General features: G+C 38.5%; 1 protein-coding gene across 19 annotated transcripts in view; it reads left to right on the top strand.

The window, feature by feature from the left end:
• NPAS3 (neuronal PAS domain protein 3) overlaps nt 1–16,073 on the top strand; it is an 850,867-nt gene that overhangs the window by 302,324 nt on the left and 532,470 nt on the right. The window lies entirely within an intron of this gene.

Below are 16,073 nucleotides of genomic sequence, written 5' to 3'. Positions count from 1 at the left end.
AACTGTCTTTGCTTAGCTGTTGCCTTATCTCCTTGCTTTTAGCGAATTCCTTTCACCCAAGAAACATGACTAATAGAAGGTACTCTACAAATATTCATTTCTTTCTCCTTTTTCCAGGCTTCAGCCCCAACAGTGGCCTGTCCTTGTGCTTCCCCACCCACCTCATTAAGGCTGTCTGGTCTCCTTTCTTGGGGAATCCCTCAGAGGCCAAGGATCTAAGGCCTTCAAGTACAGTATACAGCCTGGCCCTAACTTCTGTTATTCTTCCCATGTACTAAGGGTTTGTCCCCACACATTTCTCTAGGTGATTAGTCATATTTCCAGAGTTAATATGGCAAAGAGCTTAGTGAAGTGGCAGGCACAGAATAAGGGCTATTATAGCTATCACCACCACCACCACCATCACCACCACCATCACCACCATCTCTACCACCACTGTCACCAATGGGGAGCACTCTCTGGATCTCTAGGGGCTTCCTAGAAGCAAGGATCCCTTTCTACTGTCTATTTCAAAGGAGTCCCTCTGGTGAGGAGCTATTCACCCAAGTCAAGCCCCATGGCTGGCATCTGGTGGGGAAAGGAGGTAATAAGGGTCATCTCTAGTTGGATGCTGGGATTATTCTAACAATTCTGGTTTCTGAACTGTAATCCTGAAATTCTGTCACTGAACTCTTGGGTCTGGTCTTATTTCAAAGAATTGTAAAGTAGACTTAGTAAGCATGGGACTTGACACTACTTATTTTCCAGTTTAGTAATAATATTAACTACTCAGTAGAGTTTCCTTAGAGAGTCATATTTTCCTCATCTTTTACAATATAGTTTCTACCTATAGATGGTTGTAATCTCTTTTATATGTGGCAATGAATTTTACCTTGAAATTTGCTAAGAACAAGGCATTAAAACCCCCTTTTCAGGTTACAATAGCAAATAAAGCAAAAGTTAACGTTTATTGAGCCAGACTTTGTTGTAGGGTCTTTACACGTGTTCAGTCACTTAATTCTCACAACAACCCTAGTAGGGAAGGACTATTTTAATACAATTGAGAAAAGTGAGGTACAGAGAGATCAGCAATGCACCCGAGGTAAATTGTGGAGCCAGGTTGCAAACTTTAGCAGTATGGTTCCAGACCCCAAATTTGTAACCAGTATGTTGTGCAGCTGCCTTCATTATTTTTTTTTTTGACTTGAAATATTTTCATCAGTATTTTAAAAGTAGAACCATATATTGGCTTTCTGACAGTCTGTCATTAGATTATGTTTTTTGACACTTTCAATTATTTTCTTTAAGGCCATTTAAAAGAGTATTACATTTTATGGACCTACGAGGTAAGACATTTAAGTTCACAAACTCATCCTAGCAAAAGTGTTGCATACCTCATTGCTGAATATCACTATGGTCACCTTCGAAGGACTCCCCTGGGGAAGCTGTGTACTGACGCCAGTGCCTAGTCCCCCCTTCAAAGCCATTTTGGAACTCTTTTTCTGGAATGGCCATCAGAGCTGTCGTCGTATTACCCTTGATGTCCTGAATGTCATCACAGTGTCTTCCTTTCAGTATTTCCTGTATCTTCAGGTAAAGAAAGAAGTCATTGAGGGCCAGATCAGGTGAGTAGGGAGGGTGTTCCAATACGGTGATTTGTTTGATGGCTAAAAACTCCCTCACAGTCAGTGCCATGTGAGCTGGTGCATTGTCGTGATACAAGAGCCATGAATTGTTGGCGAAAAGTTCAGGTCGTTTATGTCTTTTTCACGCAGTCTTTTCAGCCCTTCGAAATAGTAAGTTTGGTTAACTGTTTGTCCAGTTGGTACAAATTCATAATGAATAATCCCTCTGATATAAAAAAAAGGTGAGCAACATTGTTGCAACAAGTTCACGAACTTAATTGTCATACCTATGTATACATCCATATATACACATCTATTTACTGAGCCTATTCCTTAAAGTCAGTCGTGTGTTTCAGAGACTAACGTTGAGGGATTGTTGTAAAAATGGGATGCTTTTTTTGTGAAGTCACTGTATTTCTCGTTCTTAAAATTCGTTTTTAACTCTGTCTGAAATTAAAGAGGTCTACCTGTCTAAAATAATGGATGAATTAAATGCATTTTTCAAAAATAGCTCATAGACACCGGTGACAGGATAGGTTTTAATTTGTGGACACCAGGACCATTTGAATAATTTCCCATACCTGGACATATGAATGGCTAGGTCAAAATTGCCCCCTTTTTTCTGGATGAGTCTGAAACGGGATAATTCAGACTGAGGGGAGAATTGATCCATGTTCTAAGTCCTATACCAAAACCTACCCATAAGAGTCCTTAACATTAAGCCCAAAGTGATGTTTCCATCTCAGATATAACTGCTACTTTATTGCTTCAGACGAATGCAGAGATGAATGAAAAACAGTGATTAAAAAAACCCTATGGTCAATTTCATGACCATATATATCTGATATGTGCTTTATACTCTTACACATCTGGCCTAGTCACCTCATTTTACAGATGAGATAAGAAAACTGAGGCTTAAAGAGGTTAAGTGATGTGATCAAGTCATTTAGCCATTGCCTGGCCAAAATATGTCTACATCTGGGGTGTCCAAACTGCGGCCCCGCAATCCATTTTTTATTGGCCCGCAGCAAATTCCAAAACTATATTTAGTTTACTTAAATAAACCAGGTGAGGCACTGTGTACTTCACCGCGAGTGAGTGGTCCAGCTGTTTGTGTATTTTACTGCATATGGCCCTTGGTAAAAAACACCGAAAAAAGTTGGGACACCCCTGCCCTAGATCCTTTGTCTCCCGCGTCTAATGTGCATTTGAAGGACTCCAAGGGAATCTCACATATTTCTGCGGGACACTTAATGGAATCTTGTGTGTTACAGACCCTTAGCACTTTAGCACAGATATTTACATTCCTATCCTGGGTATTGCCAACATGTCTTATTGACCATCTTTAGAGATAAATATCAGAGGGCTGTTAGGAGATTTGGTAGGTTTAACCATTTTCTCATTTTATGGGTTTTTTTTGTCCAAAAGAGACACATTTATAATATCTGACTTTGGGATGTGTAATTGCCAGCTTGACATTTGTTATTATGACTTTGTCATTTTTACCCTGTAGTTTATGAAATCTGCTATAGTATATGGCCCAAAGGCTTGAAAAATCAATGGTTGCATTTTAAAGCCTATAGAATAAAATAAATTAAATGCCACAATTCACATTGTATAATTTTAAGACTTTGGGGAATCTGAGCATACCAAGGTCAGGCTATTCCTGGCGTATTAAGAATACTGTAAGATATTACTTTCAGCCCATTGTGCTTTCTATATATTTTATGGTGCAAATTTTACTACATAAAGGTACAAATGGGACTATATTAAACAACGATATACAGATAGAAGATTTTTGAATTTTAATGAGCTGAGGTAGTGTCACCAGCATTTGAAGGTCTTGACTTAGGAGAGGTCCATAGACGTCTGCTGTCCTTTCTGTCATCAAAATGTGGAAAAGACAATTAAGGACAGGAAACACACTCTGTTGATGTGAGTTGAAAGATTTCTTAGGTGCTCCAAAGGCTTATGAAATTCCAACCATGAAATTAAGGCTTTTTTATATGCCTTTATAACATAAGGCAGCATTCTTCCTCATGAAGGTAAGATAGAATTTATCGACATATTCTGGAGTTTGTCTCACTAAATACAAATTTTCAAAAGAATTTAAGATGGAAACAACTTAAAACACTCTTTTATACAGTTAAGTCATTAGTTCCCCGACTAAATTATAACTGCTCTCAACTGGATTCCAAGTTTCCTGAGGCCAGAAAATGCATGTATAATTCATTTTAATTCCACAACGTGCTAAGCCTTGAGTTGGGCACACAGAGAGGAGTGTGAATAATGTGTATGGCAGTGAAGGGGGCAAACTTGTATTTTTCCAATTCTTGGTCACTCTATGTTTACAAAGTCTAGAGCCAGTTATTCTTACTTCACTTTCTTTTTGAGCTGTGAAGGATTCGGCACTTACTTGTCCACTCAACAAGTTGCATTTTACCTCCTACTGTACCCTGAGGATAGCATAAAGAATTAAAAACAGGATTATTATATTCTTCTTGGTGGTCCTTTTCTCCAGATGCTGTTTCAGTATACCTGAGGATAAGAGATCTGCCCAGAGAGACGTATGTCTTATGTGAACTTGGTCCAGGTGACTTATCCTTCCCATGAATTTTGTAATTCCAGCCCCTTCTCTTGCTTGTCCATGGGACAAGGATACTCAGTCCGAGAACTGTGTGCCTGCTTCATAGAGCTCCCAAGTGTGTGAATCCATCCACTGGTACTTTTCTTTTTTCATTTATTATTAAATGCATTTTTTTTTCTTTCAGCTTTATTGAGGTACAATTGGCAAAAAAAAAAAGTGAGATATTTGAAGTTTACAATGTGGTAATTTGATATATGTATACATTGTGAAACAATTCCACCCATCGAATTAGTGAACACATTTATCTCCACACATTTTTTTTATTTTTGGTGAGAACATTTAAGTTATACTATCTTAGCAAATTTCAATAATATGATTACAGTATTATCAACTGTAGTCACCATGTTATACATTAGATTCTCGGACATTATTCATCTTACAACTGAAAGTTTGTACCCTTTTGCCAACCTCTCTCTGTTTCCTTCATACCCTATTCCCTGGCAACCAGTTTTCTACTGTTTCTGTGTTTGATTGATTTTTTTTCAGTTGTTACATATAAATGATACCATGCAGTATTTGTTTTTCTCTGTCTGCCTTATTGCACTTAGCAGAATGCCTTCCAGTCACATTCATGTTTTCACAAATGGCAGGCTTTTCTCTTCTTAAGCCTAATAATCCGTGTGTGTGTGTGTGTGTGTGTGTGTGTGTGTGTGTCTATCACATTTTCTTTATTCTGTCATTCATCAAGGGACACTTAAGTTTTTCCATACCTTGGCTATTGTGAATAATGTTGTAATGAACATGATAGTACAGCTATCTCTTTGAGATAATGGTTTAATTTTCTTTGGATATATATCAAGAAGTGTGCTTGCTGGATCGTATGGTAATTTTTAATTTTTTGAGGAACCTCCATACTGTTTGATATTTGACAAATAGTTTGTATTCCCACCAACAGAGTACAAGGGTTCTCTTTTCCCATACCCTTGCCAGAATTTGTTATCTCTTATCTTCACAGTAACAGAAATCCTAACAGGTGTGAGGTGATATCTCATTGTGGTTTGATTTGCATTTCCCTGATGAATGGTGATGCTGAGCACCTTTTCATGTACCTGTTGGCCGTTTGTATGTCTTTGGAAAAATGTCTATTCAGGTCCTTTGCCCATTTTAACATTGGTTGTTTGTTGGGTTTTTTTTTGCTATCGAGTTGTGTGAGTTCCCTGTATATTTTGCAACATGTGGATTACAAATATTTACCATCATGCCACAAGATGACTTTTTATTTTGTTAATAGTATCCTTTAATGCAGAAACTTTTAAATTTGATGTAGTCCCACTTGTTTATTTTTGCTTTTGTTACCTTCACTTTTGGCGTTCAATTAAAAAGAATCATCACTATGACCAATGTCAAGGAGCTTATTCCTTATGTTTACTTCTATGAGTTTTTTGGTTGCAAGTCTTGTGTTTATATTTTTAATCCATTTTGAGTTGATTTTTTGAGTTGTTTCTTTTGCATGTGGCTGTTCAGTTTTTCAACACCATTTATTGAAGAGACCATCCTTTCCCCATTGTATAATCTTGATTCCTTTGTAAAATATAATTGAGCATATGTGCATGGGTTTATTTCTGGAATCTCAATTCTATTTCATTGATCTGTGTGTATGTTTTTATGCCAATACCATGCTATTTTGATTACTATAGCTTTGCAATAAAGTTTGAAATCAGGAAGTATGATGCCTCCAGCTTTGTTTTTCTTCCTTATGATTGCTTTGGCTATTTGGGGTCCTTTGTGGTTTCATGGAAATTTTAGGGTTGTTTGTTCTATTTTTATGAAAAATGCCGTGGAAATTTTGGTAGGGACTACATTGAATCTGCAGATCGCTTGAGGTAATGTATGCATTTTAACAATATTAATTCTTCTAATCCATGAGCATGAAATATCTTTGCATTTATTTCTGTCTTCCTTAGTTCTTTTCATCAGTGTCTTTCAGTTTTCAGTGTATAGATCTTTCATCTCCTTGGATAAATTTATTTCTGAATATTTTATTCTTTTTGATGCTATTATAAATGGATTATTTTCTTAATTCCTCTTTCTGATGGTTCATTGTTAGTGTATAGAAACACAACTGATTTTTGTATATTGATTTTGTATCCTGAAAGTTTACTGAATTTGTTTATTCTGAGTTTTTTTTTTTTTTTTTGATGGAGCCTTTAGTCATCTGCAGAGACAGTTTTACTTCTTTCTTTCCTATTTGAATGTCTTTTATTTTTCTTGCCTAATTGCTCTGGCTAGGACTTCCAGTATTCTGTTGAATAAAAGTGGCAAGAGGGTGCGTCCTTGTCTTGTTTCTGATCTTAGAGAAAAAGCTTTTAGCTTTTCACCATGGAGTGTGATGTTAGCTGTTGGCCTGTCATACATGGCCTTTATTATGTTAAGGTAGGTTCCCTCTATGCCCAGTTTATTGAGACTTTTATCATGAAAGGATGTTGAATGTTTTGATGTTTATAGTTTTTTTCTGCTTCTACTGAGATGGTCATGTTGATTTTTATCCCTCATTCTGTTCATGTAGTATATATCATAATGATTGATTTGTGGATGTAGCATCCCTGGAATAAATCCCACTTGATTATAATGTATAATCCTTTTTCATGTATTGTTGATTTCAGTTTGCTAATATTTTGTTGAGGAATTTGTATCTCTCTCCGTAGACACAGACCTACATTGTCTCTTCCTTAGGTCAGACTGTTTGACTCTTTACTTCACGTATATACGAGATGTTATCTCTATGTGCAATATTTTGTAAATAAAAGTAATAATATGGTGAGGCATAAATATATAAAATTATCAAGTCTTTGAGATGGGAGAACCTTTGATCTTATGGTTGTCTATGGTTCAGATTGTCTTCATTGTTGTATAATTGGGCATGACTTTGATGTTTCCTTGTTGTGGATGTCTATAATTCTTTTTTATACTATCTATTTTTTAAAAAACTTTAAAACATAACCTCTTCCATTCTGGTGTATAGATTTGCTTCAGCTTAGTCCATCAGGGACTTATCAGTCAATTATGATAAAGCTTATCATTGTAATGGGACACTGTGGGAAAACTCCTAAAATATGTTTGATGTGGTCTCTACTCTTGAGCAATTTAGGAACTTGGAGAAGAATTTTCTGTTTTCCTCCATGTCAGTCTAGGTCATAGGTATTGGAAAATCGAAAGGTTATTTCTATATGTTTAAGTCAAAGGAGAAGGTTGATATTCCTAGATGGAACACTTAATATTTTTCTGGATCTTTACTTCCTTATCTGTCTCTGAGAGAGAGACAGGGGGAAATGAGTCCAAGAATGGGCTTTGCCCCTGTAATTTATGTCTTCTGTGCTTGATGTCATTACCAATTCCATTAAAGTGAAAGATCATGAGAGACGAATGCTTTCTTAATGGTGGTAAACTTGAGATCTATTCCATCCACTCACCCATTTGTCCTCCTGATTTCCAGGCCAACCTGGAAATGACTAGTAGGACCTTGATATGTAAACTAGGAAACGTTTACTGACTTTATCTAAAATATTCTATCATAAAGTACACTGAGAAATTTCAGAATAAAAATAGCTTAAATCTGTTAAATGCTTACTCTTGTTAAATGTCCAGCTTTAATAAAAGCTCTTTACCTGTATTAAGGTTTTTAATCCACACAAAAACCTTCTAAATTAGTGTCGTTTTGTTTCCCTCATTTATGGATGAGGAAACAGAGGCATGTACACTTTATAAAGACATATATACCAGTAGTGCCAAAAAAAGTATGCACGTGACTTGTATTCATCTTTTGTTATTCGTATATATTGAGTATTACAACTTTAATACAGTTGTTTCCTTTCTTAAAATGTGTATACATTTTTTTTGGCACCTTCTATTTATCTTTCCCAAGCCCCAAACCTAGTAATTGGCAAATCTAGGATTTGAATTCAGTTCAGGATGGGTCTTGAGTCCACACTCTGAACTACTTTGTTAAACACCCTCTCCTTTGAGGGAACACTAAACATGGACATTTAGATACAGAGACACACAAATAGGTGACTTAACTTTGAAGGATTACAATTGTTAACCTATATCATTTAGCAGTTTTAAGTTCTTGGCTCAGATAATTATTTAGGGAAACTCTGAGGAAATGTAAAAATATTCAGGGTATTTGAAATGGATTAAAGTAGGTGCAAGTCTACAAACATGACTTCATAATGGCGTCTGATGTACAAAGGAATCACCTCCAATGCTAAAAACCTTTGTTCATATTTTCACGTCTTTATCTTAAGGTGTTATACCTGTTAAAATACAAAATACCGATAGATGGGGAAATATAGTGAAATCATTCATTCAAGCAACAACTTACCCAACTACACAAGTTACAGAATGGCAAGGACTTTAACAGAAGTGTCTGAGGTCTGGTTCTCTGGAAGCAGAGACTGAGAGGGGATTCGTGGGCAGAGTGGGTGTTCTCAGGTGAAACCTGTGAGGGAGTGAGGTAAGCTGTGTACAGGAACGGGAAAGGACAGCCTCAGTGTTGAGTGTGGGGGGGCTCTGGAATAGGAAATCTTCATGGCATTGAGAAAAAGGGCTGGCGTTTTGTATCCCAGATAAGTCAGTCATTGACTTGTCCACCTACCTTTCCTCTGTCCCCCATCACTGAGTGTAACCTCCCAGGCATTTCGAGAAGGCTTGACTCCTAGGGGCTGGAGAAGGTTAGAGTTGTAAATAGTTGGCACCCACACTCATGCAGCTGGGGAATGAGTGATCGATCCTATAAAGGAAAGGGTGGTGAGGAGGCATGCCAAAGCCATCTACCATAAAAGACTTGGAGAAAACCTGAGAGAAAAGAGAAGATTAATTCTAACTGGTGAAGATGTACTTTTCAGTCATTAACAACATAGTATGAATAAGGTACTCAAGAGTTAAATTTACAAAGGAGTGTGTGTGTGTGTGTGTGTTGAGAGAGAGAGAGAGAGAGAGAGAGAGGGAGAGGGAGAGAAAGAGAAGAGAGAGACCGACCATTAAATGGGGTAAAGGATAGATTGGGATTACCTACTTCAAAAATCTGCTTTGGTATTTAAAAAAGCTTAATTATGTAGACTTTCATAATCATTCATCAGAATAGGAATAAGTAACATTGATATGATCGTTAGATTATTTACTTGTTTTACCCTGGAAGACCATATATTTAAAAAGCTTTGTCTTTGTTGTTGTTGTTGTTTAAATAATGACTTTGTGGCCTTAGCCTATTAAATACATGTTACAGCCATAGGTTATCATTTCATAAGATGCCATATAATGGACATTGTTCTCTCTTTATACAACTTAGGTCAACCAGCTTGAGAAGTGAACCTCTTCCTGGAGGAAATAGGAGGGGGGGGAGAGAGATCATTGGGAAAATATTCTGGAAAGGTTTTCACCATCATTGCAGAGAACATGCCTGGGAAAGAATAATATTTCTACAAGTGTAATGTATCTAATGTAATTTATTGAAAAATACCTGACTTAAAAAAATTCCTCCATTGTTTGCTAGCTCTGCCATCTGGTTCCACACTTACCAGAACGGTATTAGCATAATTAAATTAACGCTTTCCTAGCTCACCTTTTACTGTTCTGGCCTGTCCTGTAACTAATATGTCCATTTTGGGGATAATATTTTCGACAATGTATTTATACAATTATATTAGTGATATTCCTTAATTCAACCTGAAATAATATTAGGTTGGTGCAAAAGTAATTGCGGTTTAAAAGGTTAAAACGAATTGCAAAAACCGCAGTTACTTTTGCACCAACCTAATAGATGAACCCTTTAATGATCCTTAATGATTTTGCAAAGAGAGAGTAAACACACACACACACACACACACACTCATACACTCACACACACACACACACACATACACACACACACACACAGATTAAGCTGATTGTTATTACTATGATGTTGTTCTGTTTTTTCATTTTTCCAAAACATGGATAAATTAAGTGACTGTAAATGCTCAACAAGCATGAATAAGCTGATGAAGATCAAGGTGACGCCTTCAAGTGCTCATCAAATTCCAGGCTTGGGGCCAGCCTCCTTGTGTAGCACTTGTGATCTGTATTCTCCTGCCAGAAAGCTTGTTTCTCAATCTTGTTTTGTTCAGCATCTTAGTCAAATCATGGTTTGAATCAAACACAACATTTTTTAATGTGATAATGTGGGCACAGAGCCCCAGAGAGCAGTTTCCAGGCTCTTGGCCTCATGTGGAAAGGTGCTGGCTCGGGTAGTAGATGGCCGTCAGCTGTAATCAGACGGCCATCCACTGTGGCTGGGTGGCCATCAGCTCCTTACTGGTTAGCCATTAGCCACTGATATAACTGCCGTGACTATGCTGGGCAGGTTGGTTGGTTGGCAGAAAAGTGGACGGCGGATTGCAGCTAGCAAGTGGGGTGGGTTGGTTGGCAGAGAAGTGGTTGGCCGGTATTGCGGATCATGTGGCTCCTGCTTCCTGTGTCTCCAGCCCAGCCGCCATCGAGGATATAGTGGTATGACTCCCCTCTCCATGGCTCCGTGGGTGTTCCTTTTTGGCCTCGCCATATCCTGTGTTCTTATGTGGGGAGCAGGACGAGAGACCCTGTATGACAGATAATATTCAGCAGTTCTTTCTGAGACTCAGTAGTTTTGCATTTTTTTTCCCACAGAGAACACCAACTTTTGATCATAATACCCATAATTATGGCAGTGGGATATTTATGACCTTTGTCTCCTTAGTTTGGCTAGAGCTATAGTTTTGTGAACCAGAGTCATAACCTTAAGTATCTTGTAGGAAGACCAGATAAGAGAAGAAAGTGAACTATATTTAATTTTTGCAAGTGGTTACTTTGTTTCCTCAAATAAAACATCAAAACATCACTGGAATTCTGGCAGGTATGACATTATAAGAAATTAACAGCCTTCATCCAAGGCAATTGCTTTGGTGGAGAAAAAAAAAAAAAAATCTTCCAAAGGGTAGTGGTACCTGAAAATTTTGTTTAAAAAAAAAAAGAGAAAAATCTGAAATTTCTCTACAACTTTATAGAGTTATTCCAGTTAAACTATCATCTCGACTCTAATTCCTCCTGTTTCTATGGAGCAGTATTTCTACTTTACTTTTCTATTTCTCTCCCATTAAATCTGTTGTTTCATTCTTTCAGTCACTGCTGCCACTTGCTAATCTCCCATCAGTCCTCCAGTTCTGGACTCTGACTGTCTCTTTGTTCACGCTGTTGACTTCCGCAGGCTGACTCAGTGGGTGCCCTGCACAGAGTGTGACCTGACCCCTCTGAGAGCATTTGACCTGGTGTTTTATCCCTGCTTCCTCCTCCCCTAAACTTCCTCAGTCTCTTTCTTCCCCTGGTTTCTGGCTGAATTTTCTATCCTTTTAGTTTTCCTATGTTGGTGCCGGGCTCATCCTCTGCTAGCCTCCCTTAAATCTCAGACTTCCCCAGGCTCGTCCTTGTTGTTCTTCTGTTCTCATTGTAAACAGTAGGAGCTAAGTGCTTTCCAATCAGGAAAAAACCTAGGTTTCAAACCTAACCTTGCTACTTACTAGTTCCAGGACTTGGAGAAAGTTATTTTCATTTTGAGAGGCTCCATTTTCTTATCTGTAAATCGGAAGCTATAATACTCATTCCATCCTGAACAACAACCTGTAGAAATATGTGTGTGTGTGTGTGTGTGTTTTAAATGTTTTGCACAATGTTGGTGTGTAGAATACACTCATAAAAATGGTAGTGTTTTCCTTTCTCTCTGATAAATACATCTATAATCCCTGGGTTGTATCCCAGCACTGGAATAAGTGCATGGCACAGAGTAAGTACGCACTAAATGTTTGCTGGAATGAATGACTAGCAAATAACTAACTTTCACTGAAGCAGTGACTTTGGAATTTAATTGGCTGGGCTGACCTCTCATCTGAACTCTAGACCTGTATTCCCAAGGTCTTCTTGTGTATCTGTCTGGACTGATCGAGGCAGATAACGTCCTTGAGCATGCTCCTTCCTCACCCTGCAGCCCTGGTGCCATCTATTAACTGGATACCATGCTAACCCCCCCTTCTCCCTGGCCTCCTGTATCTAGCTGCTTCCCAAGTTCTAATTCTTGTTGCCATTTACCCCCTCTCCTCTATTTCCATAGACTCTGCCTGAGTTCAGACGCATCCCTTCTCACTTGCATTATTACTCTAGTGTTATAACTAGCCTCCTTTCTTTTTGTTGTGTCTTGAAGCACTACTTATGCTGTTCCTCGAGTGAGCTTTATGAAACTCAAAACTCATCCAAGTTGTAACAGTGAAGTAACTGAAGTCCCCATCGATTGAGGGAATTGCACACAGTCTCTCAGTTGGCCAGGGGCCGGCCTTAGAATTCAGGCAAGGTTTAGAATTTAGGCTTTGGACATCAAGCATATAAGTATCTTCCGTTTGACCATGATGCCCCCCGCCCCATTAGGATATACATGCCAGGAATCTAGCAACTTTTTAACAAAGGGCTGAATTTTTATGTAAGAAAAGCTCAAGGCTCCTTTTCATTAGTTGAAAAAACTGAAACACTGCACAAAATGTAAGTCCTAGAAGCCCTCCTACAGTGACAATGCCTGTGCGAGTTTTCAGTTATGAATCATGGGTTTGCTTCTTTGCTTTTGACCCTTATGGCTTCTCTGAATTTACAAATCTGCATGTGTGGGGGGAAAAACAAAACAAAACCAAAAAAAAAAACAAACAAACAAACAAAAAAAACCACTCTTCTCTCTAAAGATCAAGAGGTAGAGTGAAAAATAAGACTCCAGATAATAAAGCTACAAAAGGAAGCCCACTTAGTTTGGGAAAACCATTACTGTAGCAGAATGATGTATCTGCAAGTGACTTGCATGAACATATTTTATGAGCCTGCCAGCATGTTTTTTTGTGGTTCCCTGTAGCAGATATTGCTCTTTTATTACTCGTTAGCCACTTAAAATCCAGCCCAATTTTAACAGTACTAAAAGAGCAAGAAAATTTATTTTAAAGAAAAAGGCTACATTCTTCTAAACTGGAGTCATAATATTAATACTTAAAATGCATGGCAACATGCTGGGAAAATGGGATAGTTATTTAGATATATGATAAAATGTAGACCACCACTTTGATGTGATTCACTACTATTTCACCAAACCAATTTAACAATATCCTGTAGAGAGAGAATAGTGCAATTAAAATTAGTAACAGAGATTTTCACATGCATAGAGCTAAATCAGGGTAGGTGGATAATGAATTAAGTGATTTTGCTTCCTTGTGAAGTTAAATCCCTAGTAGGTGGAACCAGGATAGAATTCATCTTTCCAGGGCCTGTCTACACACAGCATTCTCAATTGACAGTATTCCCAGTTGTTTTCCTACTTTTTAAATTCTCTGTTTGCCTTTGATAGAGGAATTTAAGTATGTAGTCACTATATTAGTATGATGTTATCACTTGATCAGCTGGCCTTCTTTCAGGAAAGGCCAAATCCTTTCAAACTATGATTTCACAAATCTAATCTTGAAGAAATCAAAGCCCCCAAAGTACATGGGAATATTTCAGTATTCTCTAACTTTTCAGTGTCAAAGCACAAAATAAAGTCACTCACTTTTCTAGGACTTAGTTTTCCAGGACTCTGAAGTTGCCTGCACTGGTTTCACCCGAGTGGATCACTATATATGGATGCGTGTGGTTCCGTGCTTTCCATTCTGAGAAGAACGGCGCGGGCAGCCGCTGGCAGCATGGGGCTGCTCTGTACTGATGCCGGCCTCAGCTCGAGGCCTTAAGATCAGTTTATGTTCCTCGTTTCTGTAGTGAAAGTAGGATTCATTTGCCCTGAGGAATCTGATAAAAAGCTCTGAATGTACTCTTCCTCTGACTTGCACAAAGGGTTATACACACGCACCAGGGGAACACAGAAGTAGTGAGAGTGGGAGTGAATGCAGTTATCACAATGAGAAGGAATTAGTTTTTCTTCAGTCACTGTGGCTACCTGCAAGATTTGTGTACTTCGTCCTAAACTCCTTACCTGACGTTTCGCCAGTAGTAACTATCAAACATTTATTCCCATCCCCCAGTCTCCCTGCTATGAACAATAATGTTTATTCCCAAGAGTAATGCTCCAATTTTAAGGAAGTGATTTGGTTTACTGGAAAAACTCATGGATTTCCATGCCAAAAAAACATTGAGTCTAGGATGAATCTCAAGTTCACCATTTACTAACCCTGAGATCCTAGACAAGTTACTTCTTTTGTCTGAGCCTTATGTAGTTCCTTCATCTGTAAAATGAACGTAATGTAATTAATTTCACAGGATTATTGTGAGGATCAGAGATAATGAACATAAAGTACTTGGCATATAGAAGACACTTTGTAAAGTATTATAAACAGAAATTATGATTATTTTCTCATGCCATGAGATAAATGATGATATGATAGCAGAATGTCTGTAAACATATACATTCTCTTTTCACAAAAAGTTTTGTTTATTTCCCCGAAGGTAGAATTCTGGCCTTCGGAAAGAATGGTCGGTAAAATGTGAGATACCCATGTTTGTTCATTCACTCATCACGTACTTTAGGAGTGCACACTGTGTGCCAGGTCATTGGAGCACAGAAGTGAACCTAACACAGCAGGCTTTCACCGAGCTTACGCTTCCTGTGGAGGAGAAAGTAGACGCCACAGTAAATACCACACAGAAAAATGCCGTAGTGTAAGGGGGACAGAGAGTAATATCAGATGATACTTTAGATAGTGTGCCAAGTATTTTTTTTCTTACAGAAAAATCCAGAAACACAGAAAAGCTAGCCCCTTAAAAACAACTTTCATTGCTATTATACTGAATTGCTTGATTCCCAGCGGGAGGTAATCAAGTAGGGAGGCAGAATGGTCCAATGGGAGAGGCGTGGATGTTGGAAAGCAGGAAATCTCATGTCTAGCCCCAGCTCTGGCACTGATTAGCTGGCTACCATAGGCAAGTCACTTTATCTGAGTTTTAATTATTTGTAAAAATCATCAAGTATTTGTTGAGTGCCTACTATGTGTCAGGGACTTGGAATCCGGAAATGAGCATAACAAATCCCTGCTCTCATGGAATTTACTTTATTTCCGAGAACATAAGTGAACAAATACACGTGCTATCAGTGATAGGTGCTATTCAAAACTAAGGCAGGAATGGGCGTGATAGAGGATGACATTTTAGGTGGCATTCCAAGTGTTTCACATCTCTCGGAGAGGTAACGTTCAAGCAAGAGCCTCAGTGAAGTGAGGGAACAACGCAGGCACCAGTGTGCAGAGTCTCCATGGGAGTGAGATTGACGGCATCTACGAAGGCAAGGAGATGGGTGGTGCTGTAGCGAAATAAGACGGGTGGGCGGGAGCTCTCGCTATGGCCAGGCATAGGCTTTGGATTTTATTTAAGAGGGAAGGAGACCACTGGAGGGTTGACATGGAGGTAGGCATCATCTGAACTGTAAAAAGGATTTGTCTTGGTGGGACCAAAGTGGAAGCAGAGAGACTAATTCAGCAGACTATTTACTATAGAGGTCTAGGTGAGAGAAGAGGGTGGGTTACACTCAGGTGTGGTGGAGGAGGTGAGAAGTAATCAGCTTCGGGATGTATTTTGAAGGTGAGGCCCAGTATAATCTGTTGATGTGGGTTTGAGAGAATGAAGTCAAGGCTGGCTCCCAAGTTTTTGCTTGAGCTACTGGGTGAATGGCAGTAATTTACCAAAAAGGAAAAGGAAAAACAAAAGGATAGGGAGGGTTCCTAGGGGAGCACATGGGTTCAGAGTGGGGGGAATCCAGAGTTCAGTTTTGCACAAGTTAACTAGAAGAAGCTGTCATGTCAGAG

This window comes from Rhinolophus hipposideros (genome assembly GCF_964194185.1).
Source record: "Rhinolophus hipposideros genome assembly, chromosome: 5".
Lineage (NCBI taxonomy): Eukaryota > Metazoa > Chordata > Mammalia > Chiroptera > Rhinolophidae > Rhinolophus > Rhinolophus hipposideros.
Note: the sequence above shows the minus strand (reverse complement) of the source record. Positions and strands in the feature narration are given on the sequence as shown.